The sequence below is a fragment of the Mesoplodon bidens genome (assembly GCF_964165515.1).
Source record: "Mesoplodon bidens genome assembly, chromosome: 13".
Classification (NCBI taxonomy): domain Eukaryota; kingdom Metazoa; phylum Chordata; class Mammalia; order Artiodactyla; family Ziphiidae; genus Mesoplodon; species Mesoplodon bidens.
Genome location: NC_138169.1, coordinates 78,754,635 through 78,779,004, shown reverse-complemented (window position 1 = coordinate 78,779,004; position 24,370 = coordinate 78,754,635).

Genomic DNA, 24,370 nt, shown 5'->3' with positions numbered 1-24,370 from the left:
ATGTTATATGTGATTACATAATATAGTAGTTACGTAATACGTAATGTATTTGTCAATGTCAAGTAGTTTCTTCAGCTCTATACTTCAGAAGCATTTCTGTTCTTCGTGTTTCAGTTACAAAATCTCTGTAGGTTTCACTGCTCTGTAGATATTTTACTAAAGGACTTCATTAAAGGACAGTTGGTCAAGGTGATGGTATATACCTTCTAACACACAACTGACTTGCAGTCCAGGTCATCAATCAGGAGGGGCAAGTAAACAAAACACTATCTTTTACTGAGTCTAGGCTATGTGCAAGAAAATGCCACATGTGTAAACTTTACTGTCTTTGCAGAGCCTGGGAAGAGGTTGCATTCTTCCGTTCAGATGAGGGGAAAAGGAATTTGTAAGTAATTGTGCTCCTTTGTTGACACAAGGGACACGAGGACAGAGAAAAAAGGCTGATATTGACATATGTGAATGACAACAATGAGAAAAGCTCTGTTGAGTCACAGATTGTTATTAAAGCTGCCCATCGCGTTGTCAGTGATATATACATACTAGTGAAATTACCAACAGAGAAAAGCCCAAATATTGCATTGCCCATTTTGTTGCTTTAAAAAGAGGAGGAAATTATGAAATCAGTTAAATCATAACCACTGTGTTTAATGGCTACTTTTTAAAAAATATTTCATGATAAATCTCTGTGTCTGATAGCAAATATATCTATCTACTCCTACAATTCTTTCTTTTCAAAATAATTTACTCTTTCATTACAGAAATACCATACATAAGGGAATAATTTAAGCAGTTACCACTAGTAAAATGAGACTTCAATATATACTGAGAGTGCCTCACTAAAAACTTCCACTTATTTATTTATGAGTATTACATTTAAATTTGGAATTGTTAAATGAAAAAAAATGTAATATATGAGCAATATTCTGCCACTTGTTACTATATAGGTGACTGTTCATATGTAAGATATTAAAAATGCTTGAGAAGCTTTTTTGCTGTTTACATTTTTACTATATTAAAAATGTATTCTGGGCCTCCCTGGTGGCGCAGTGGTTGAGAGTCCGCCTGCCGATGCAGGGGATACGGGTTCGTGCCCCAGTCTGGGAGGATCCCACATGCCGCGGAGCGGCTGGGCCCGTGAGCCATGGCCGCTGGGCCTGCGCGTCCAGAGCCTGTGCTCCGCAACGGGAGAGGCCACAGCAGTGAGAGGCCCACATACCGCAAAAAGAAAAAAAAAAAAAAAAAAAAAATGTATTCTTTTTATGACTTGTCTACTAATATGGGCTTTCTGGATTTTAGTATTTTAAATATCATAAATATGATGTAGGGAAATGCATTCAATGCAAAACCCTTCAATTATAAAGCATAATCCTCTTGCTTTGTGTGATTTTATTCTGGGTGTACATATACAGTTTAAATTTATGCATGCATGCACATAACTTAAAACTGTTCTCCATTTTTAAGGGAAGATGATTTTCGAGCCCTTCAAGAAATAATTATGAATGTTCCTTTACCCAACCCACTGTTGCAAGATATCAAATCCTAGGAGAATTAAGGACAGCAAATTATGTATTAGCTTGTAGCTGTGGCATTTTAGAGCCAGCAAATTCAACTTGCAAATTGGAGCTCAGATGCTGGTTTAAATCAGCTGAAAATGAAATGGGAACATCTTATTGAAATGTTCATTTGATATAGGTGAATATCTTTCCAAGACGAATAATGTGAACTCAATTTATAGGGATGACTAAGATGATAAGTCAGGAACAGTGTCTAGATAACAAGAACACATCCAAAAGGACAAAATATAGATCATAAAACATTGAAGTATCTAAGAGACTGTGCTCTGATAGACTGCCAAACGATCTAAAAGGTACTTGCTTTTTGTGTCCCCTCATCACTCATGAATTAAGTGAGGGATGACTAAAGCTGAGATTCATTTATTTACCTATTGGCAATGAAGCCTGACTTGCGTCAAATGATCCTCCCTACACTCACCTGGAGGCATTCTGATCTGTGTTTCTCATGACAATATAATGGCATGTTCTGTTTCAAAGATCTCCTATTTGTCAGAATTACCATGCAGCTCAAATTTTAAAGAATCTTATGTTAACATAGATGCACTCAGGCTTTAGAAGTCACAGCTTAGTCGAGGGTCCTGGGCCAGTGGTCCAAAGGAAGGAAGTCACAAGACATCTCTTAGAAGTTATCTCCATGGTTAAAAAAAACTGATTATGAGTCATATACTAAGTATGTTCACTTGTTCATCCATATCTGTATGCATTGACTGAATCCCTTTTATGTGCAAGGCAAGGTTATGACAGGTAGACACTTGTCAGGCTCAGAAGTAGCAGTGAATTAGGTAGATATAAGCCATAGCCATTTGAACCTTACTACTCCATGACATCTACCAGATTGTTGAGGCCACACAGAATATGTTCATGTATGCCAGACTGCTTTTAATGAAGGAATGAATTGACCTTTACCACTGAGATTCTGACATCCATTCCACACAGTTCCCTAGAGTGTTTCCAGGGGAAATGAGCCCCAGTTGTCTGCACTGGAAACCAGCTCATTGATGCACTTTATTAACTTTTCCTGTTTCCTAGTGTCACTGTTCCTGTGCCCTCCCTGTAGCTTTCTGGATCAACTTCCCAATAAATTACCTGCTCGCTTTCTCAGAGTCCACTTCCCAGGATACACAGCTAAGAAAAGTACAGTATTCCATCAAGATTATATCTCAATGTATTAGTTCCTTCGCAGTCAAGTGACATTTATGACATTTCCACTGTTTTATTGCTTTGAACAGTGCTGCTGTGAGCAGTCTTCTATATGTCTCCTGAAATACAGCATATGTATACAAATAGGGTTTTACAGACTATACACTCAGCTATTAGCAGTGGTTATTTCTCCTCTGTAGGATTAAAAAGCATTGAACTTTTGATGAAAACATTTCTTATTTTGAATTTTTTACAACGTACATGTATGTGTAATTAAGATTTCACATACGAATATATAGAGACGTATGAATATGTATATGAATGAATCAATATGAATGAATATTCATATACATGAATAAAGAAGAACATTAAATACAGAATTGAAAGCCATGTAAATTCCTGAATAGTAGGTTTCTTTTGTCAAACAACTGACAGTAAAGCATAGTGTTTACAGTGTGGACTCTAGGAAAAGATTACCTAGTTTCAAATCCTACCTTGGCCCCCTACTGACGGTATGATCAGGAGCAACTCACGTATCACTGCCTAAGTTTCTCCATATGTAACTCACAGGTTTACTATAGGGAATAAATTATATATTCATATCACTAAAAATTTTGTCCGTCCCTTAGTTAGCATTACATGAGCTTGTTATTAGTATCCAATGCAATTTAACTCAAACATATTGAAAACTTAATTGACAGTCATATAAATAAACAAGATATGGCTTGTTACTTTCAAGATGCTTAGTACTGAATAGGAAAGATAAGGCACAGACCCAAATTCCTTTAACACACACAAGGACATATTTGATTAATGCAATGATAGTGATATAAAGGAATATGCTATAAGATATCTTTGTAGAGAAATATCAATCAGTACCCATTGAAAAAGAATATTTTGAAGACAGATACATATCTAAATAAAATCCCTGCTAACTCATAAATTATTTAAGACTGACCTTGTCTAAGCAATAATTCGTGTACTTGAAGATTGTATCCTTGTCATTGCTAGGGTACAGTCTTCAAAAGTAGTCTTAATTTTTAGTATTTTTAAAATGAAGTTATATTTTTCTAGGTGATGTGATAATGAATTATTTAAATATTTGCATATATATATATTTTGTGTATAATACCTATATTGTATAACAGCATTGCTGTTTTCAACTTAGGAAACACAGTGTTATATAAATATGAGCTGAATAGGAAAAGCCTGTGCAATTTGTCAGTTTCTAACATACATATTATAGTCTATTTTTTCATTATATTCTAGAAGTACAGATTGAAAATCCACAGAAATTACTAAACTCCCCCAAAGTCTTCTCCTCCAGCACCATTCTCTTGAATGCATAATTGTATCATACCTTTGATGAACAAGCTTTATCCCTAATGTGGTATAGTGCCATTTTTCCTTTTAACACCTTAGTGTTAAAGCTAATGTTAGTTTATCACCTGTGACTTGACTAGAAATGAACTTGGAAAGTGCTATAGACTGAATGTTTGTGTTTCCTCACAATTAATATGTTGAAACCTAACCCCTATGCAGTGGTACATGGAGGTGGGGCCTTTGGGAGGTAATAGGGTCATGAGGACTCTGCCCCCATGAATGCAATTAGTGTCCTTATAAGAGAGACCCCAGAGAGCTCCCCCTTCCACTTATGTGAGGACACAGGAAAAGAGCCATCCATAGACCAGGAAGAGGGTGCTCACCAAAAACCAAATGTGCCAGTGCCTTGATCTTAAGCTTTTCAGACTCCAGAACTGTGAGAAATACATTTCTGTCATCTATAAGCTACCCAGTGTATGGTCTTCTATTATAGCAGCCCAAGCAGACTGTGACAGGTTAGAACTGATAGCACTTAGGCACCAAGTACAGTAGGGCAGCACTGGGTCAGTGGGAGACAGGCATATACTGAAACGAGAGAAGAATTTTTCTATCCACTTCACATTTTGTATTGTTGTTGCCATATTCTGGTACAGATTTAATGCCTTTATTTGTATGATCATTTGACATAAATGTTATGTGCTTGGGGCCATGCCAGGTGCATAAGACAAAAAGGTAAACCAGACAGAAATAGTCCTAACCCTCCCTTGCTTGATTGTTTTAATTATTTTGATCCAAAATCCCTAGTGTAGACAGAGTTCTACTGATGTATCATGAAGACATGGAATTAAGTCTCAAGATAATTGCTATTATCTTTAATTGCCCTTCTTGATAAGTAAGGGTGAGAGAGTTAGCAGTGGCTCCTTTTATTCGAATGATGAACAATGCCTCCCAGAAGCCATGCATCTTTTCTAGTGCTTAGAGACTAAACATTTATCTAAAGTTTACCTTTGTGTTATGACTAGCATGGCACCATGTACAATCAAGACTTTTTTCTGTCAATGCAGTAGAATCAAACACTCTACTAGGAATTTTCAGACTAGAAATTGATTGTGATTGCCTTTACTGTTCTATTCACAGACATACATACAAATTCTGGTATATTCCTTTTTCACATAGCTTCAGAAAAATCGGGGTTCTGTACCATTTTGTGAGAGTAATATTAAAATGCAGATTTTGACACGCTTCTGCTCAAAAAAAGCATATTGCTTTTGCTCTGCCCTGTCTCCTACCTCAGCAATTCTTGAAAAAATGATCACCAAATTAGTGGCCTTGGCCTATTAAAGAAGGTATATGACACTGCAAAATAAAATGGAAAACTTTGAACTGGCTTTTATTATTTTTTTGGAAAGTAAATTATTTCTAAATTTCAATTAATGCCATCACATATTAATTTTGTCACATATATCAGTTGATCAAGACATCCCAAAGTGTTGGCATAGTTTAGTGAGAAACTATTGGTCTAAAAGTAATCTAAGCTTTAAGGTCCTTGTCATTAAGAGCTTACCTTAGCTTTCCAATGTTCTGTAACTGTTTTCAGACAATTTACATTTTTGCCAAAATATGCCATCAGCCATTTTTTAAACATCCTACATGTTTTCTTCTTTCATGCCTTTGCTCATGCTATTCTCCAGGTGTTCATCACCACCACAACCTGTCTATGAGACAAAGCTGAGTTGTTTTCCACATCTAAGTATTGTCTCAGAATGGAGAAGGGAAAGTCAGCATTCATTACGATTTGGATGTTTGGTTTAAAGTGCATCTTTCAAAGCAGGATCTTGACTAGGATTGAGGAAGAAACACGATAAAACAGCCCAGGATTTGTTAAAACAGTAATCCTAACCTTGGATTCTGGTCAGGGGTTCTGTTTTCCGCTGAGGAGTTGCTAGGGCTTTCAGAAAGTTCCAGTAATGAAAAACCAAGCCAGTTGTCTGGGAAGGACAGTCCTGGAAGAGTGAATAAATGCTAATGAAGATGGAAATAGCAAAGTCAGGTTGAAGTAAATTAAGGTTTGATTTAAGTTATTGGGGTCCAGGCCAAGTGTAGAGGTCCATGTTTCTGGTTCTCAGTTCATTCGCCAAAGTACCTCAGGGAATTTTGTAAAGATATAAAAAGCTAAGTTTTACCTTCAGATATTTATCAAGTCATAAGTCATTGGGAGCTCTTTACATATGGCCCAAAGAAGTAAGTTTAAAATTAAGATAAAATAATATAGAGGTTAAAGACTTTCTGGAAGTGACAGGAATTCTGTTTCTTCATTTCCTAGCCAGTGAGTGAAATAATGATTATAATTACTATTTGTAAAATATTAGCAAGTGCCTCTACATGATTTTGCCATTGTAAAACTGTGATACAGTCTAGGTGGAACTCTGAGCACTAATTTAATATAATGAAGTCGTACCGTCCTGCCTAGATATCTACAGAGGAATGGTTCCAGAATCCCTGTGGATACCAAAGTCCAAAATACTCAAATCACTTATACAAAATGATGTAGTACAACCAGTTCTGTATCAACGGATGTGGACCCAGAGGGTGTGTAGGGCTAACTGTACTTAAGCATGAAAAAAGTTGTTTGGGCAAATGTGCCTTAAACACCAATTAAATTAATAATTCACTTGTTTATACAATCACAGCTAAAGTAAGGTGTTTTTCATTTTTCATTTGTTTGTTTTAGATCCTGAATCAAGAGTTCACATTCCAAAGCCCTGCAAAGATAGGATAAAACTTTGGATACAGAGAAATATCTATTAAATGTCCATGATTCTAAATGTTTTACTTTTTGAGCCGGATAGAGGGAAAAGGAAGAATTAAGCAGACTCTTAAGCATCTCTGTCTTCTTTTCTCCCATCTGTTGTCAGGAAAATAATCCTTCAGCTGCTAGGCAGAAACTGTAATAGACATTAAATAGGAGAATGGAGAGTGAGAATATGGTCCTTTCATTAGCACGTTCCCTCCTCAGCTTCAAAGAACACTAAATCTTACTTCTTCAGGATGCTTAAGCAAGCAGTGCTTCTATCAAGGTGACCTTAGGCAAAATGTTGAACTGGGAACAATGCCCTTGAGACATCTACTTTCTCTTGCTTAACAACTTTACCTCCCTCAGGGGCAGTCACTTTTGTTCCTTTCCAGAATTGTAATTCCCTCATAACAAAACCTCCTTGCAGAAGAGGATTTGATCTCAGTCATTTGCAGCATAGAATAAATATAAACCAATGAGCTACCTCTCTGAAGTACTTGTATTTTTAGCTTTCAGTGGCATTGTGGAATAAAATGCTACCTGTCCTCATTAACGGAATGGCAGGCATCAGCTTTACAGATGAGGGAATATTTTGCAGGAGAGAGTTGCCTTGCATGTATGAAATAAGGCCACCTAGATTGGATTTCACTGCTGTCATTGTGTTCCCAACATAACCTTTGGTGTGTAAATCTAGAAATAGTAGCCTTTGAATTTTACCTTAGTAAAAACAAGTATCAGAAACACTTGAAATTAAATCCATCTTTAAATAGATGATTGCAAACAGTTTGGTCTGTGTATTACATATTATATAATATGGGATGCTGGGGCAGCCTGGGTAGTATGTGGGGGGGGTCATTTAACTGTACAATATGTAGGTAGAATAGTGACTATGATAATGCTAATAATAATCACAGCGAGAATGCAGTGGAGATAAAAGGGTAGTAATATCTTCCAAAGAGGATTTTGCGTACTGAGTTCATTAGCAGCAGATTGTGCTGCTACATAAACAAGTGAAAACTAAACCAAAACAAAGAAAAGGCTGACTCCTATTGTGTGACATTTTACATCACTTCTGAATGAGAAGCCAATCTCAGATACTTTGGCCTCTAAGGGAAGTACAGAGAAGAGTTATTCTGAATGATAAATAGCATCTAGTAGCTTACGGCTTAAATCAGTGTAAAGGTTGCACAGAATAATGTAGAACAACAGACTGCTTTTTTTTTTTTTTTCCTGCTGTGAAATTTAACCTTCTTTGTAGACATCCCAAATTAGTTTCTGGTATCAAATCAGTAGTTGGAGAACAATATATATATTTTTTGACCTACCAAACAGACAGAAGGCATAACATGGAGAACAAATCATGCACATTTGGACAAATAACACATTTCAGTAAAGGAAAAGGATGAGTGGAGATAACAAGTTGGCAGAATTTTTAAGCAAATACTCTACTTGGCAAATCAAAATGCTCCCTGTAAGAAAGAAAGCAGATTTGCTTTCAATACCTGGGTATTCCTTTGTGCTCTCCATGTACTGAACCCATTTAGTCTTTCTATTCTATGACTTATCAGATCTATTTGTGATGCATTCACTTCCATTCAGATCTGTTGAAATAAATTTCTTGGCCCAAGATGGAGCCGCTCTTGCCTTGGGTGACAAGTCAGCAAACTTAGATAACGTTCATGTCCCTGTAAATATTTCGCTTGACCAGGAATACCATATATATCCAGTCAGCCAATCCCCAAACCCCAAGCCAGTTCTGGGCTTCATTCTGGGCTTCCTTGTTTCTTATTCATTTTCTATTTTTCTCTTCCTTGTTCTTTATTCTTTATCCTATAAAGCCTCCTGCTTTCAGCCCTATTTTGCAGTTTTCTAACCTTTGGGAATGGAGACTGCTTGCTTCATAAAGTGTTCAATTTAAATTTGTCTGTATCACCTAAATTGTCTTCTTTAATCCTTTTTTAACAGATCAAAACCTTTTACCCACATTCTGAATTACTCTTAAGTGTTATGTATATGGGTATGAATACTTACATAATGATATGCATCTGTATCGCAGATACATAACACACATGTGCAGACACACGTACACACATGAAGAAAGAAAGACAAAAAATTCAAAAACAAAAGTGTAAGGAGACATGTTGTTTGTCTAACACTGGGTTAATTCCCTCAATTTTTCTCTTACTTTGGCCAGTGTGTCTGTATGACCTAATTTTGTCTGTAGACAACTTCAGAAAGAGCTATTTTAAAATTCACTGTAACTGTCAATGTGAAGAATATAGCTTATGAGAAGACCCCATGAGAATTGTACTATATATTATTGGGAAAAAAGGAAAAGAATATATTATAAGATAATATAGACATGAATACCTTATTATATTTCATAATTATGCTAAAATGATACTGGATACTTTCTTCAAGTGCCAGCCTTTTCATGAAACTTGGTCTAAAAAGATCTCTCCCTCTTCCAAACTTCATCTTTCCTAGAGCTATTCTACACTGACAATATTAAACATTCGTACTTATCCTTTAATTGGTTCATAAACATTAATTTTGTCTCTTTAATAAAAACCATAAAATCTTCAGAGGCACAACTTTGTCTACACTTCAAAAAATTTAATTAAAGTACTTATCATGGTTTGGAGCACATACTGAACTCTTAATAACTATGTTACTTTTAATATCCTAAATGATGAAAATAGGGATGGAGGAAGGAAAAAAGGGAAAAAGGAAAGAAGGAAGGGGAAGAGAGAGAAAGAGAAAGAAGAAAGAAAGATAGAAAGAAAGAGACAAAGAAAGAAAAAAAGGAAAGAAGAAAGAAAACCATTTCCTCTAAAATAAAAGCACAAACACATTTTGCAGTCTGATTGTCACTAAAAAGCATTCCAAAGCATCTTAGTAAAAAGCAACTGATAATTCATAATGAACTAAAATGTATATGAGATATGCAATATATTGCATATCCAATATATCATATATATATATGTACATCTGTGTAATATCGCATAAGTGCTAAATTTTATGTCTAAGTTTGTAGCTGATAGTGTATTAGCACATGAGTATTTTGTTTTAACTCTTGTTATTGAACTAGGATTAGTTAATAAGTGGTAATTTAAAATAAATCTTTGTCCAAAGCAACTTTTATATTCTATTTTATGTCCTTAGTCTATTAGAGTTGATTGCCCTAATCAGTTGTCTAGAAAAAGAATGTCTAGACAAAATAAATAAATTTCTTTTCTAAAGATTCTGTGGATTCACAGCTATACTAGCCACTTGAATTCTGCTGTGTTTACCTTCCAAATGTATCTGGAATGCCATAATTTTTCACCATCTTCACTACACTGGCACTATGTCATCAACATGTTCTGCCTCCATTCACTACCTTCCTGATCTATCTATACTCCTAACAGGATCCCTGAAGCACTGTACCTCATTCCCTCACATCTACTTAGGGATATTACCCCAGCTAACCTCACTGTCATATCCTGCATTTTGACATCTATTTCCTTTCTATATAGGATTGTTCACATGAACCTATGAAGATGCTGTTATTTCTACCATAGTGAAAAACTCCTTGATTTCACTCTGTACATCAGCTACTGTCTTTTCTTTATCTTCTCTATTAGTCAAGGTTTTCCAGAGTAGGATTTGGATATGTATATAGAAAGAGATTTATAGAATTGTCTTATGGGATTGTGGAGGCTTGGTGAGTTCAAAATATGGCAGTGGAGGTGGGCAGGCTGGAAACTCAGGAAAGAGTAGCACTTAGAATATAAAGGCAGTCTGCTGGAATACCAGGAAGAGCCTATGTCATGGATGAAGTCTGAAGGCACTCTGCTGGAGGATGCCCTCTTGCTGGGAAGAGGCAGTCTTTTGACCTATTCAGGCCTTCCACTGATTGGATGTGACCCACCCACATTATGGAGGGCAATCTATATATTCAAAGACCACCAATTTAAATGTAACTATTATCCAAAACCAACCATCACAGCATCACAGAATAATCTCTGAACAAATATCTGGATGCCACAGCCCAGCCAAGTTGACTTATCAAATCAACAATTACAATTCCACTTCTTGTCAACTTGGTACCCATAAACCATCTCCTTAAACTATACTAAATCTCCAAACAAACACGAGTTACTTCCATCTGACATGATTCAACTATCCTGTATAGAACCAAAAATGCACTAACCCCTTTCCCATAAGGGGAGATAAAGTCCTTGAGAAATGTTTACTTTCTCCTTGGTATTCTATAACTTAAATGCTATGATGTTAAGTTGACAACACTTAAATACGATCATATAAAGTCAATACATCTATGTTACATGATAAGGGGATAAAAAAGGAAAGAAACAAAGATATTATATATATTATATATTTTATATATGACCATATATATATATATATATATATATACATACATATATGTACATACGCATATGTAATTCCCTTTGCCCTTAGCAAGCACTTCATCTAGTTGTGTTTTTGTTTGTTTGTTTGTTTGTTTGTTTGTTTAATCTAGCGGGGTGACCCAAACCTTCATTCCTGAAAGGTCTGGGCCATTAGTAGTCCTGCCTGGATTGGATTGTTGTGGTTTCCCATTGACTTTAATCACAGGCCATGGTAATACTAAGAGATGCCCTAAGGGATCTTCCGTATTTCAGACATACCCTTCCTTACCTCCATTATGGGGTAGCAGTACAATTTCCCCACAATCGTCTGAATCAATCTACCCCAGCCAGCGCAGGAATTACTTTCTTTACAAGCATGAGGAGTGCAACGTGGCAGGATGGCAGTCTCAACTTCCTGTTCAATGGAATTATTTCCTGGTGGAAGCATTCTTCCCTCTGGAACTAAGAAGCCTAGGCCAGCAAAGCATATGGTTGCAGGGACAGGAAGCCTAACTTACCCTCCCTAATTAATACTGCTCACACACACCCCAGCAGTTTCCTTCTCTCTTACACACTGTGATTTGTCTTTTTTCAATAACACAAAATCTCATAGTATAATATATAGTCAACTTATTTATCATGTTTCTTCTTCAAATTCTGTAAGGTTCGACTTCATTTTTTTTTCTGTTTTATTTCCAGTGTCCCATATAGTCCCTTCCTGCACACGGCAGACACTCGATACATGTTTTTGAATGAAAAAAATGAGTCAACATTCAAATAAATTTATAAGGTTTTACTTTTGCCACTCTGCTTCCATCAACCATCAAATCTCACCTGGATTTTTGCAATTCCTTCCTAACCAGACTCCCCGTGTACAATCTTGCCCCCTTGACTGAATTCCCCACTTACACACTTCTCCTGCTATCACTACCACTACACTCTCCACTGGATTAGAAACTCCATAAGGCCAGAGACTTTGGATATTACTTTCAGTCCAGATATAACCCCCACTTTCTGGACCTTGCTTGATGCATGAGAAACAGTCAATTTTTTGTTAAATTTTTAAAAATGCAAAAATGTCCTTCTTTCTTTAAGTAAACTTCAATTTTTTTGGCTCCGTCTCCAAAAAAATAATTCTGAATTGCAGCAAGCCTTCCATCTTCTGCCTAGAGTAATGAGAATGTATGGAGCTCAACATATCAGGCAGAATACGTGATTGGTGAGTGAAAAGTTTTAACAGAAGGAAGTAGAGGCTGACATGACCATTGGTAAAGTTGAGAGGACAGAGGTCAGAGAAGTTGTCACCAATGATATCAGCCTGCCGCTCCAAAGCAGGAAGTTCTGAAAATCTCAGCCAGCAATTGCTGAAAATCCAAGATCATCTCACCCTGAAGCCCCTGTCAATCTCACCAGCCTCTGGAAAGCTCTACCTTCTATTTCAGTCTCCATCATTAACATCAGTGATGCTCAAGTAAATCTCTCCGCAGGTATTTTGGACCTTATCTCTGCTCATGTGCATTTAAAACTGCATCTGGAAAATAATGACCTCCCTTTCTCTTTTGCCCCCAAATCTTTTGTAATTGCCTATTTTTGGCAGATTCTATCCTGTTGTGTACACGAGGAAGGAGATCCTGGGAGATTTGACTTTTCTGCAATGCAAGAGAAATCTCAGAAGTGGGTGGCACAAAGATACTTAATTGAAAACAATAACCAAGCACACATACTTATCCAGGAAGTTACGACTCTTGGAAAAAAGATACTGTTTCCCCCACTCATTTTTTTTCCTTCATAGAATATTGTTGTTGTTATTCTTTGTTTAGTTTTGTTTTATGATTGTCTTTCTACCTTATTCTGCACATAAATCTTGGATGAATCTAACTTAGATTTATCACCCACCAGACATCTAACTCAATTATCTGGTCCCAGCTGCTGTATTAGGTATACAGTATTTCTGTAACACTTCACGTCTTCAAGGGAACTGTTTGATTTATCTAAAGTACTAACTAGGCTGTGTATTGTAACCTGCACTAAGCTTATGTTGCTGTTAAAATTTCGTAGCATCACTTTAGAAGAAAAAAAAAGTCATCTTTCTTATGACTCCACATATATTATCTTACAGAAAGACTAGGTATTCTTATTAACATGTTAATAAATATGCTAAAGTTATCAGAGAAATGTTAATTATAAGCAAAACAACAAAAATGTTTAATAATAACTCTTCTTTAACATAATTAATTTTGTTAAATAAATACCTGCTGAAGTATTTTTTACTTTCTTTATTCTGAACACAATATTTACTTCATTTTAGCTTTATTTCACTTTTCCCTACTACCCTCTATGTGTTAATTATTTAATAGTTAGATGCTAAAAAACCTAGAGAGAAATGAAAAGGTTATCAAATGTGTTAACAGGCAATTAAGAATCTCTATAAATGGCTTATTGTCCCTAGCAATTCATACCCATATTTTACAGTTGCCACGAACTATTGTCATGAGATCAAAAATCACTATGACCCTCAATGTCCACAGGAATCCAAACACTTACAAAATACATTACACATTTCTCTAAAGGTGAACATTTATCACCATGTATGTGTGCCCTTGCAGTGTCTTTTAGTTGCCTGCATAAAAAAACAGAAGTATTTCTGATTAGAAACTTCTCCAGTGGTATTAACCAATTAAGTATACATGGCTGGATTGAGACAGAATTGTTACTGGGTCTTTGTCCTTGCTCCATTTTAAGGCAATCTCTCTGTATGCCATTGGTAATAGCAATCGAATACATTTTTGCTTCCCCATTGTCAATAAAAACGATTCTATTCTGTGAAGAATACAATAGGCTACTTATCAAATACCTCTAGGTCTTTTGTAGATGACATGCAGGGAATTAGCACCTGTAGAGACAAATGAAGTTTTCTCTCTCCTAATCTTTACATGCATTAATTACAAACCTCAACATTCCATTTTTATTTTTATTTTTCCATGAAATAGAAACTTCCATGAATTAATGCATTTCTGCTAAGTACTACATCAGCATGAACCAACAGCAAGACCCATTGCCACTTTGCATCTCTTCAGGGTGAAGCCACCATACAACATATGCATGACTTGTTATCTTATGATGTTTTCAGTCTTTATACTCTGCTTGGAGTATTTATTAGCACCTCCAATTTTATTTTTATTAAATACTGTTTGCTTTCTCCTATTTACACAGACAGTTGAAGTATATGCACATTTTGGTTGTATGAATCACAATATGATTCCCTCTGTGTGTCCCAATGTGATTGTTATACATGCTCACACATCAAAGTGCACATATGTACACAACGCAAAAACACCCACATGAACACAGTGGTGAAATATAACCACCAAACATCTTTGTTAAACAAGGTCCTGGCATGACATTCGTTTAACACTTAATTTGATTCATTTTGTCAAAATTCTCAATTTCCCTTGGTGATTAATAGTGCATGTTCGATCTCAAATGGAAAAATGATTGATGTTTAACGTCAAAAATAGTTGCACACAGACCTTTCCGCATGTCACTGGCTGTGACTGTGATGTGAAACTATAGTGCTCTAACAGGGAGGAAAATATGTCTCTTTGATTAAAGCCCCCCCCCTCCCAGTTTAAATGCAGGACACTGAGCACTAGTAAGGGAAGACAAGTTGTCACCATCAAACAGGTTCTGATAATAAACTTTCAGGCATGAAGGGTGAAAGTGTCCTGTAACCTTAATTCATGTCATTGTTTTAAGAGCTCATGTTCACAGCATTCATGGAAAATGACTAAGGGTGCTAATATACAAACTACATAAATTAAACAACGGCAAGTGGTACTTGCCTTCCTGACAGTGCTGAAAGGATATTAGGTAAAGGTGTGATGCTTTGGAACTAACTCAAGTGACCTTTTCAGGTGTGTAAATTCCAAACCCGCCTATTGTAATTATACTTGATGGGTGAACAGATATTACACATGCAGGAACTGAATGCAAATAAAGTCGATGTAGATTTTATACAAAAATGTTCTAGTCTCGGCAGCCTATAATTTGCAGAAACAACAGTTAAACTTCCAGAATAAGACCCTTTAAAGAGGAACAAATTGTTGGGAGAAGCAGGACAAGAAATGACATGATAAGAGAATCATGCTTGTTGGTTTGTTGGAAAACAAAATCATTATAGGTAGCACAATACATACCAAACAGAAAATGTTCACCAAAGGCACAGTGGTAATGCCATTATCTTATATCACCATAACGCATTGCAATTTAAGCATTCACTTGCTTTGTTTCAGGTAAATTATACTTTTTCCTATGTGGAGCTTTTGACCCAGTGGGGTTAGCACACTCTTTACTATCTGGGTAGATGTTCTGAAGTCCCCCTTGCTGGTAGGTCTCACTTTAATTTCTGATTTTTCTAAGGAGCTAGAGATCGAAGATGTTTTCTTAGCACATTATCCATATAAGAGGAAGAGAAATAACAAAGATGACACTATATCAGTTGACTTTAAAATAATCCTAGTTGGCAGCTATTACTAGCTCTGTTTAACAGGGGAGAACGAACAGCAAACACAAACATAGTAAAATAAAATCCTAAGGCTCCTTTCACCTCCTAACAAGATTTGCAGGCCTATGAATGCCCAGCTAAACTGAAATAGCAGATCATTCCAGTTCTTAAGTTTTAGGGAAGATTACTGAGGATAATGATAATTATAACTAACATTATTTCTAGGTTTGTGAAAGCATAGTCAGAGTAAAGCATGTTGTGAAGAATACATTCCAACACAGAAGTGATGGTGTCCTCATTTTTCGTGTGAGATCTGGAGGCTTAGAGAGGCTGTCCCGGCAATAACACTGCACGATTGCAACACTGAGAAGCCTGCTCCAGAACCTGCACTCTGTTAGAAGATAAATTGATGAATATTATAAAAATTAAGAGTTTATCTGAGCACTTACTGATTTGAATTGAGCAACACCAAACTGGAAGTGGTTAGGAGCATGACACAGACAGGAGCCACAAGGCCTATATAAAGAAAGTGTAGAAGCAAAGCAAAGAAATTATTTTGATCTGTTATAGCTCAAAGCCTAGTTGGCTGTTTGTAATTGGTGTCCGTAGGTTTCAATTTTATAACCTTGACGTTTTGACTGAATAAATGGTAACCCTGAAATAGAAATCTTCTTATGTATTCAAACACATCATTATTGCATATGAAAGGGTCCCATTGATTAGAAACTCCAGGGATCAGACATCTAGACATTTTGAAAATCAGGAAATAGAGTTTACTTTTGTTATAGGCATCTTAAGACATCTGAAAAATAACTAAAACAAATAACATCACATTTCTGTGATACTACCATTGTGAACATACATTCCACCATTAATACATAGAATATGATTATCTCAAAGATGGGAAAAACAGGATAGAAATTTTAAAACTCACCACATTTTAGGACTTCAAGGAAACTCACAATTAATCTTTTAACTTCTCATAAAATATAAGCCTTTTCTGGTTTAAAGAAATTATCAGCCTTTTGTGCAATGTAATCCAATGGAATGTCCTTTCATTCTGAAATATGCAGGTATGTCTCACTGGGGGATATGCTTGTTCTCCATTTTTGTACACTCTACACAAACACAATTTGCGTGTATCATTTCTATTTGAACACGGTAATAAGGAATATTATTCCTTATTACCGTATGGTAATGGTGTGTGTAAAACAGAACTCGTGTATACATATATAATAACAATCCCTTAAAAAGTACTCTTCTTTAAAGATTCCTAAAAAATGTCAGATTATATAAAACTATAATTCACTCAATATTATTCTAGGAAACATAGCAAAAATGATAAATATTTAAAATTGTGCCTTAGTAAAACTTTTGGGGGATCAACTATCCACTTCATGGTAAACTCTTATGCAGTTGACTAATTACACATTTAATTTTATATCTCAGGAAAAATTCAAAATTCTTTATATTTTGATTCTGTTAACCTGCTGTTTGCTTTTACTAGGAAAAATTAAAACTAGCAGTAGACTATAGCTTTATGAGGATTGGCAAGCTGATCTCAATTTGTGTAGCAAGCAGTTGATAAACATGGTATCTAATATAAAGATAAGCAAAAGATGGACATTCATTGTATGCCTTACTGATTAACAGGTTCTTGAATCAGTTGACATTACATCCTGGTTATTCATAAGGCAAAATATAATTTCAAAAGTTATGCTACCACATTTTTTGACATCACCAACCTGAAGCTACTGACAAAATGAATTATTTCAAACAGGAATATGACACTTGTAGAATAAAATAACCCAAAGCCTGACAAGGAGAGGCAGCAAATACACTGGACCAGCCAATTCACTCAGCTCCAGTGCCAGTTTATCAGAAAGAGTGCAAGTCATTAGCTCTCAGAATGAGCATTTTGTGGTTGTAAATAATCCTACCATTTTAGATTTGATCACTCAAACACTTCAACTTCTTAGAAGGAGTATAGCATGTGGTAAATTACAAATGTGTGTGTGTGTAAATATATGCTGACCTTACTTAGAGTTATTTCACTTCTCACATGCTCTGAACTTTAATACATTAATCTCCTCAGTTCGTATTAACTTTTATATTATTAAAATGCCCCACATAATTTACACGAAGTCTAACTGGGATGATTTTCTAGTATTTAGCTGACAACTTCCTATAGAAGGGACCACTTGATATTATATACTCAGCACAGGATCTTACCATATAAATCTTCAGAAATTGTAGTTGAGAATAATAATGTCATCAACATGAGTCACATTATATTTTTTAAACTTCCAAACATTTTGGTATGATACATGCTTTAAAGGGTGAGTATTCAGAGTGAGATTACATTTTGGCTGACAGAGAAGGTGTAAATAGAGAAGATAGAGGTGGACAAGTAGAAAGTAAAGAGAATAAAAAGCCAAGTGCATATATATAAACAGAATAATAAAGACATTAAAGATATCTCACTGAGACTGTAGAGCCAGACTAGATTATCCTAGTTTTAGACAAATACAGAAAGAACAGAAGGAAGAGAGGTAGAGAAGGAGGGAAAGAAGGAGGGAGGTGATGAATGTTATAGAGAATATCCAACCGTTATCTCTTACAATCTTTTCCATCTGAATTTAATTTTGTTAAATAGATCAATTTTCTGCCTTTGTCTCCTCTGGTGAAGACCTTCCAGTTTCTGTCTCAGCTTTCCCCAGTGTTTGCCCAGGTTCTTGCATGGGGAGTCTGAGATCAGAGGGATTATTACCTATAAACTGAGCACAGCCCTCAGGTAATGGGTCCTTGATGCCAAGCCAGGGTGGAGGAAAAAGGAATCACAATCTGGGGGGAATACAAAAGTCAGGAGAGGATTACCAAGTCTGTGTAAAGCATAACAAAGTTAGAAGCTGAATTTGTATTGCTCTGCAACTGAATGGCTTCTTCCCTGGGCATCCTGCAGTAGCCACCAAATGCCAGCAACATTTTTGTTCTCCATGCAATCAGAGTAATCTTTTCAAAATGCAAATTTGAAGATGCCTCCCACATTAAAACAAAATATATTGAATGCATTTTCATTGCTCTTATGGTATGGACCAAATTCTTATTGGTGTCTAGGAGACGTTGTATGTGTATTACTTTTTTTTCTGCTACTCTTTTAACCTTGGTCTCTATTAAAAACAAGCTTCTCTCTAGCACTAGCTCCTTCTTTCAATAGGAACTTTGCATATACTAGTCCAGCTCTTTGGAAAGCTTTTTCCTTTCTTTACCGTAGTAACTCCTACAGCGGTTGTATGTTTTGTCTTAGTGTCTGGGGTGGTTAATTTTATGGTCAGCTTGACTGGACTGGTAAAACATTCTGGTTGTGTCTGTAAAGGTGTTTCTGGAAGAGATTAGCATTTGAGGAGACTGTCTTAATTACTACAGCTTTATAATGTCTTGAATTCTGGTAGTTTGAATCTCAATTTTGTTCTTTTTTCCAAAATTGTGTTGCATATTCTACTTCATTTGCTTTTCAAGGTTAATTATAGAATCACTTTTTCGACATCTTAATAAAATGGGAGATTGACTGAGAATTTTTAAATTTATAAATCAGTTTGGAGAAAATGTGCATTTCACAATATTGGCCGTCTAATCCATTAACAAAGTTATCTCTTCTTATATGCTATTGGATTTCTTTCATCAATGTTTTATAATGTTCAGCATACAAATTTTATATATACTTTGCTATATTTATACCTGAGTATTTTATATTTTTGATGCTATTGTAAATTGAATTTTAAAAATTAAACATGTAAATGTTCATGAAATCCAATTAATATTTTTTTGACATCTGTCCTGAAACCTTGTTAAATTCATTTATTAGATCTAGAAGCCATTTTGTAGTCTCTTTGATATTTTGTACATAGATGCTTATGTTATCTTCAAATATAAACACATTTATTTCTTCTTTTTCAATCTGTATGTACTCCCCTCTCTTTCTTTTCCCTGCCTTATTTCCCTGGTTAGGGTCTCTGGGAAAATATTGAATAGGAGTGATAAGAACAATCATTCTTGACTTGTTCCTGAACTTAGGAACAAAAAAGAAAATATAAAGTATTATGCCAACTGTAGATGGTAGATTTTAACTGCTTGTTCTTAGAGTTTTAATATTAATAGATATTGAATTTTGTCCAGTGGTATTCCAGTATCCATTGAGATAATTATATGATTTTTTAATTTAACATTTTATGGATAAATCTCACTGACGGATTTTTGAATGTTGAACAAACCCTGCCTACCTGGAAAAATTCCCACTTAGTTACGATCTGCTATCTTTTCTATATAATACCCGGCACAATTTGCTCATAGTTCACTGAGGATGCTTACATCTGTGTTCACAACAGTTTCCTTTTGTGCAGTATCTCTGTCTGGTTTTGGTATAAGGTCAATGATGATCACTTAGAATAATATTCCCAATATATTTATGTTCAGGAACAGTTTGTGTAGAATTTCTTCCAACGTTAATAAATTCACCAGTGAAACTATGTGGGCTTGGAGTTTTCGTTTTTTTTTTTTCCTTGAAAATGGGTTTTATATTTAACTGCGTATTTAACTATTTTAATAGCCACAGAAATATTCAAGTTACCTGTTTCTCTTTGAGTAAGCCTTTGTAGTTTACGTCATTCAAGGAGTTTGATCTAAGTCATTACATTTATTGGTATAAAGTCATTCATGATATATCCTTACTATTATGTTAATGTCAGTAGGATCTGTAGTGAGGTTTCCTCTTTCGTTCTTCATATTGATGATTTGTTTCTTCTTTCTCTTTTTCTTGATCAATCTTGCTAAAATTGTATACATTTTCTCTTTTCAAAGAAATAGATTTTGTTTTCATTGATTTTATTTTTTATGTTTTAAATTTTATTTTCTAATATCTTTATTATTTTTGGTCATTCTTTCCATCTGTCTTTTTTTTTAATTTGCTTCTTTTTAGTTTCTTAAGTTGCAGGCTTAGATAATAAATCCTATACATTTTTTCTAATATAAACATTTAATTCAATAAGATCCATTATATTACATTATAGCATTTAATACTATGATAAAAACTGCTTTAGCTGTTTATAAGAAATTGCAGAATATTGTTTTCCAATTTATTTAATTCAAAATACTATTTTTTCAAATTTCCTGTTTGACATATGAGTTATTTTTAAGTTGCTTAATTTTCACATATTTGAGAACTTTTCCTAGCTATCTGTTATTCATTTCTAGTAAAATTTCATTGTAGTCAAATAAAACACTTTGAATGTTTTTAATTTTTAAAAAATTTTCACGGTTTTCTTGATGGAATAGAATATGTTCCATCTTGTTAAATGCTTCATGTGGATGTGAAAAGAATGTGTATGTATCATCTATTGGTCTTTGACAAAGGAACAAAGGCAGTATGATGGAGAAATATATTTTCTCTTTTCAACAAATGTTGCTGGAACAACTGAAAATCCACATGAAATAAATAAATTTAGACATATACTTTACACCCTTCACAAAACTTGTCTCAAAATGAATCATAGACCTAACTGTAAAATGTAAACTACAAAAACATTAGAAGATAAAATAAGGGAAAATCTAGGAGAATTTTGATATGTCAATTACTTTTTAGTTGCAACACCAGAGGCACGACCCATGAAAGAAATAATTGACACACTGGAAATCATTAAAATTAAAAGCTTCTGCTCTGAAAAAGACAACATAAAGAGAATGGGAAGATAGGAACAGACTAGGAGAAAATCTTTGCAAAACATATATCTGATAAAGACCTGTTATCCAACATATACAAAAACTCTTCAAACTTAAAAAAACAAACAGCTTGATTAAAAATGGGCAAAAGAACTGAATAGAAAGATAACTTACCAAAGAATATACAGAGATGGTAAACAAACATATGAAAAGATGCTCAATATCATATGACATTAGGGAGTTGCAAATTAAAACAAAAATGAGATACTACTGTGTACCTAATAGAACGGCCTAATCCAAATCACTGTCAATAGAAAATGATGGGGAGAATGCAGGGCAACAGAAACTCTCACTCATTGCTGGTGGGAAAGCAAAATAGTATAGCTACTTTGGAAGTCAGTTTGGCAGTTTTTTACCAAACTGAAGATACTCTTCTGATATGAGGCAGCGATCCTGCTCCTTGGTATTTGCTCAAATAAATTGAATATTTATGTCTACAAAAAACCTGCACATGGATGTTTATAGTAGCTTTATTCATAAATGCCAAAATTTGGAAGCAATCAAGATGTCCTTGAGCAAGTGAATAGATAAATTAACTGTGGTACATCCAGATAATGAAATATTATACAGAGCTAAAAATAAAAGAGCTATCAAGCCATGAAAAGACATGGGGGAATCTTCAATGAGTATTACTAAGTGAAGGAAGCTAATCTGAGAAGGCTACATTCTGTATGATTCCAACTGTATGACATTCTGGAAAAGACAAAACTAAGGAGACAGTAAAAAGATCAGTGGTTGCCAGGGGCTGGGAGGAGAGAGGGGAGCACAGAAGATTTTAAGGGCAGTGAAATTATTCTGTATGATAATATAATGGTGGACATGTTTTATGCATTTTTCAGAATCCATAGCATGTACAACCCCAAGAGTGAACCCAAAGGTAAGCTATGGACCTTGAGTGATAAAGATGTGTCAATGTAGGTTGATCAGTTGTAACAAATGGACCACTTTAGTGTGAGATATTGCTAGTAGGGAAGGCTGTGTATGTGTGGGAACAGGGACTATATGGAAATTCTGTATTTTATACTCAACTGTGCTGTGAATCTAAAACTAGTCTATTCAAAAAAGTGTTGCTTCTGCTGTTGTTGGAATTTTCTATACATAGTGTCTGTTTAGCTTTTCCAGTGTTTCTGCCTCTGCTTACATGGGCTAAATTTTGCCATGTAAATATGGCGTGCTTTGTGCAGTAGGTTTCTGCCCCTCTGTCTGCACTAGGATATCTCATAAAATTAATCTGGGATTCTAGGCTCAAGAGTTTCCTTTCCCTGTGTTTTTGTTTTTTCTCTCAGATCCTTTGTCCAGCAACCTACCTGTCCCTCCTTGTTAGCTTAAGGCTTTTTTTTTTTTTTGCGGTACGCAGGCCTCTCCCGTTGCGGAGCACAGGCTCCGGACGCGCAGGCTCAGAGGCCATGGCTCACGGGCCTAGCCGCTCCATGGCATGTGGGATCTTCCCGAACCGGGGCACGAACCTGTGTCCCCTGCATCGGCAGGCGGACTCTCAACCACTGCGCCACCAGGGAAGCCCAGCTTAAGACTTTTGAGAGAATCATTTGAACAGGAGAGGAGGATGGGGCTTTCCTCTTTTCCTGTGAAGGCAGATAATCCCTGCCCACACTTACGATTCTGAGAGATAATCACAATGATCTCTCTGGTCTTGTTTAATCCAGTCTTTCTCATTTGCATCCAGTAAGATGTCTGTAGTATAGAGTGTGCAGGAAGATGCACTCCCCTTTTCTTTAATACTTTCAAATCACTTTCTTTATATATATTTTATTTTTTTGATTTTTCTCATCTGCATCTTTTATGTTCCTTATTATACTTTTAGTCAAATCAATTATCCTTTGGGTAACTTGAATTTAGTATTCATTTCTGGGAAAATTAGATTTTTTCTTCTATTTATTTCCTGGGTTTTCTCATTTAATATTTGAAATGTTTCTTAGTTTATGTTACATTTTCTGAGATCTTGCATTTTTGGTGTGTTTTTTTTTTTATCACATCTGCAATTACCTTTGTAATTATTTCTAATGAATAATGAAATTTCATGTTACATTTTCTGTTTGCTGCTGATTTCTCCAGTTGGCTCTTGTCTGATGTAAAGTTTTCCCAGGTTTCGTTGTTGCTTTTGTTTTTATTTTCTTTTATTATATATATCTAAATATTATTTATATTACATTAAATTTATTATCTGTATGTGTATGTTATTTTTCTTATTACGTTTTAATGTCTTGAAATTCTTTAGACTAGTGATTACCAGGAGGGAGAGTCTTGTGAGCAACATGAGAGAGGGGAAAGAAGATTGGATTTCTGGTTTTCTTTTTTTTTCTTGATTCAGTGGTTCATTGTTCTGTTGCTAGGGTATAGAGCAGTTTCTTTATTATATGATCCCTTTGGGTTATATGTGTGAAGGTCTGTTTTTTAATTATTATTCATATACCTATATATACCCACATATATATGTGTATGTTTATAAATTCTATATTATATATTCTTAGATTTCATATTATTAAATTGAGCCTATCAATCACTTTGCTTTTTATGTCCTTCACTACTGGATACTGCTTTTAATAGATATTGCTTTCCAAAATGCTTTGCCTGCCTTCCCCAAATGTGGAACCTTTGCAAAACTGCTATTGCTTATGCTCTGCACATTCTAAGATTCCACTTTTTTTTCATTTGCTTGCTCTGATTAGCCAATTTTCCATCTACTTCTAAATGGTTCTATTTTGGGGTGAGCTCTATCCTTGTCGTTATCTGGGTTTTTCTACTACTAGGATCCTCTTGTCCTCTTGACTCTGCATTCTACCCAAAACCCAGCAGTGGTGTATGGTCAGGTTCAATTCTTCTGGTCTTGCTTATATCATTACCCACT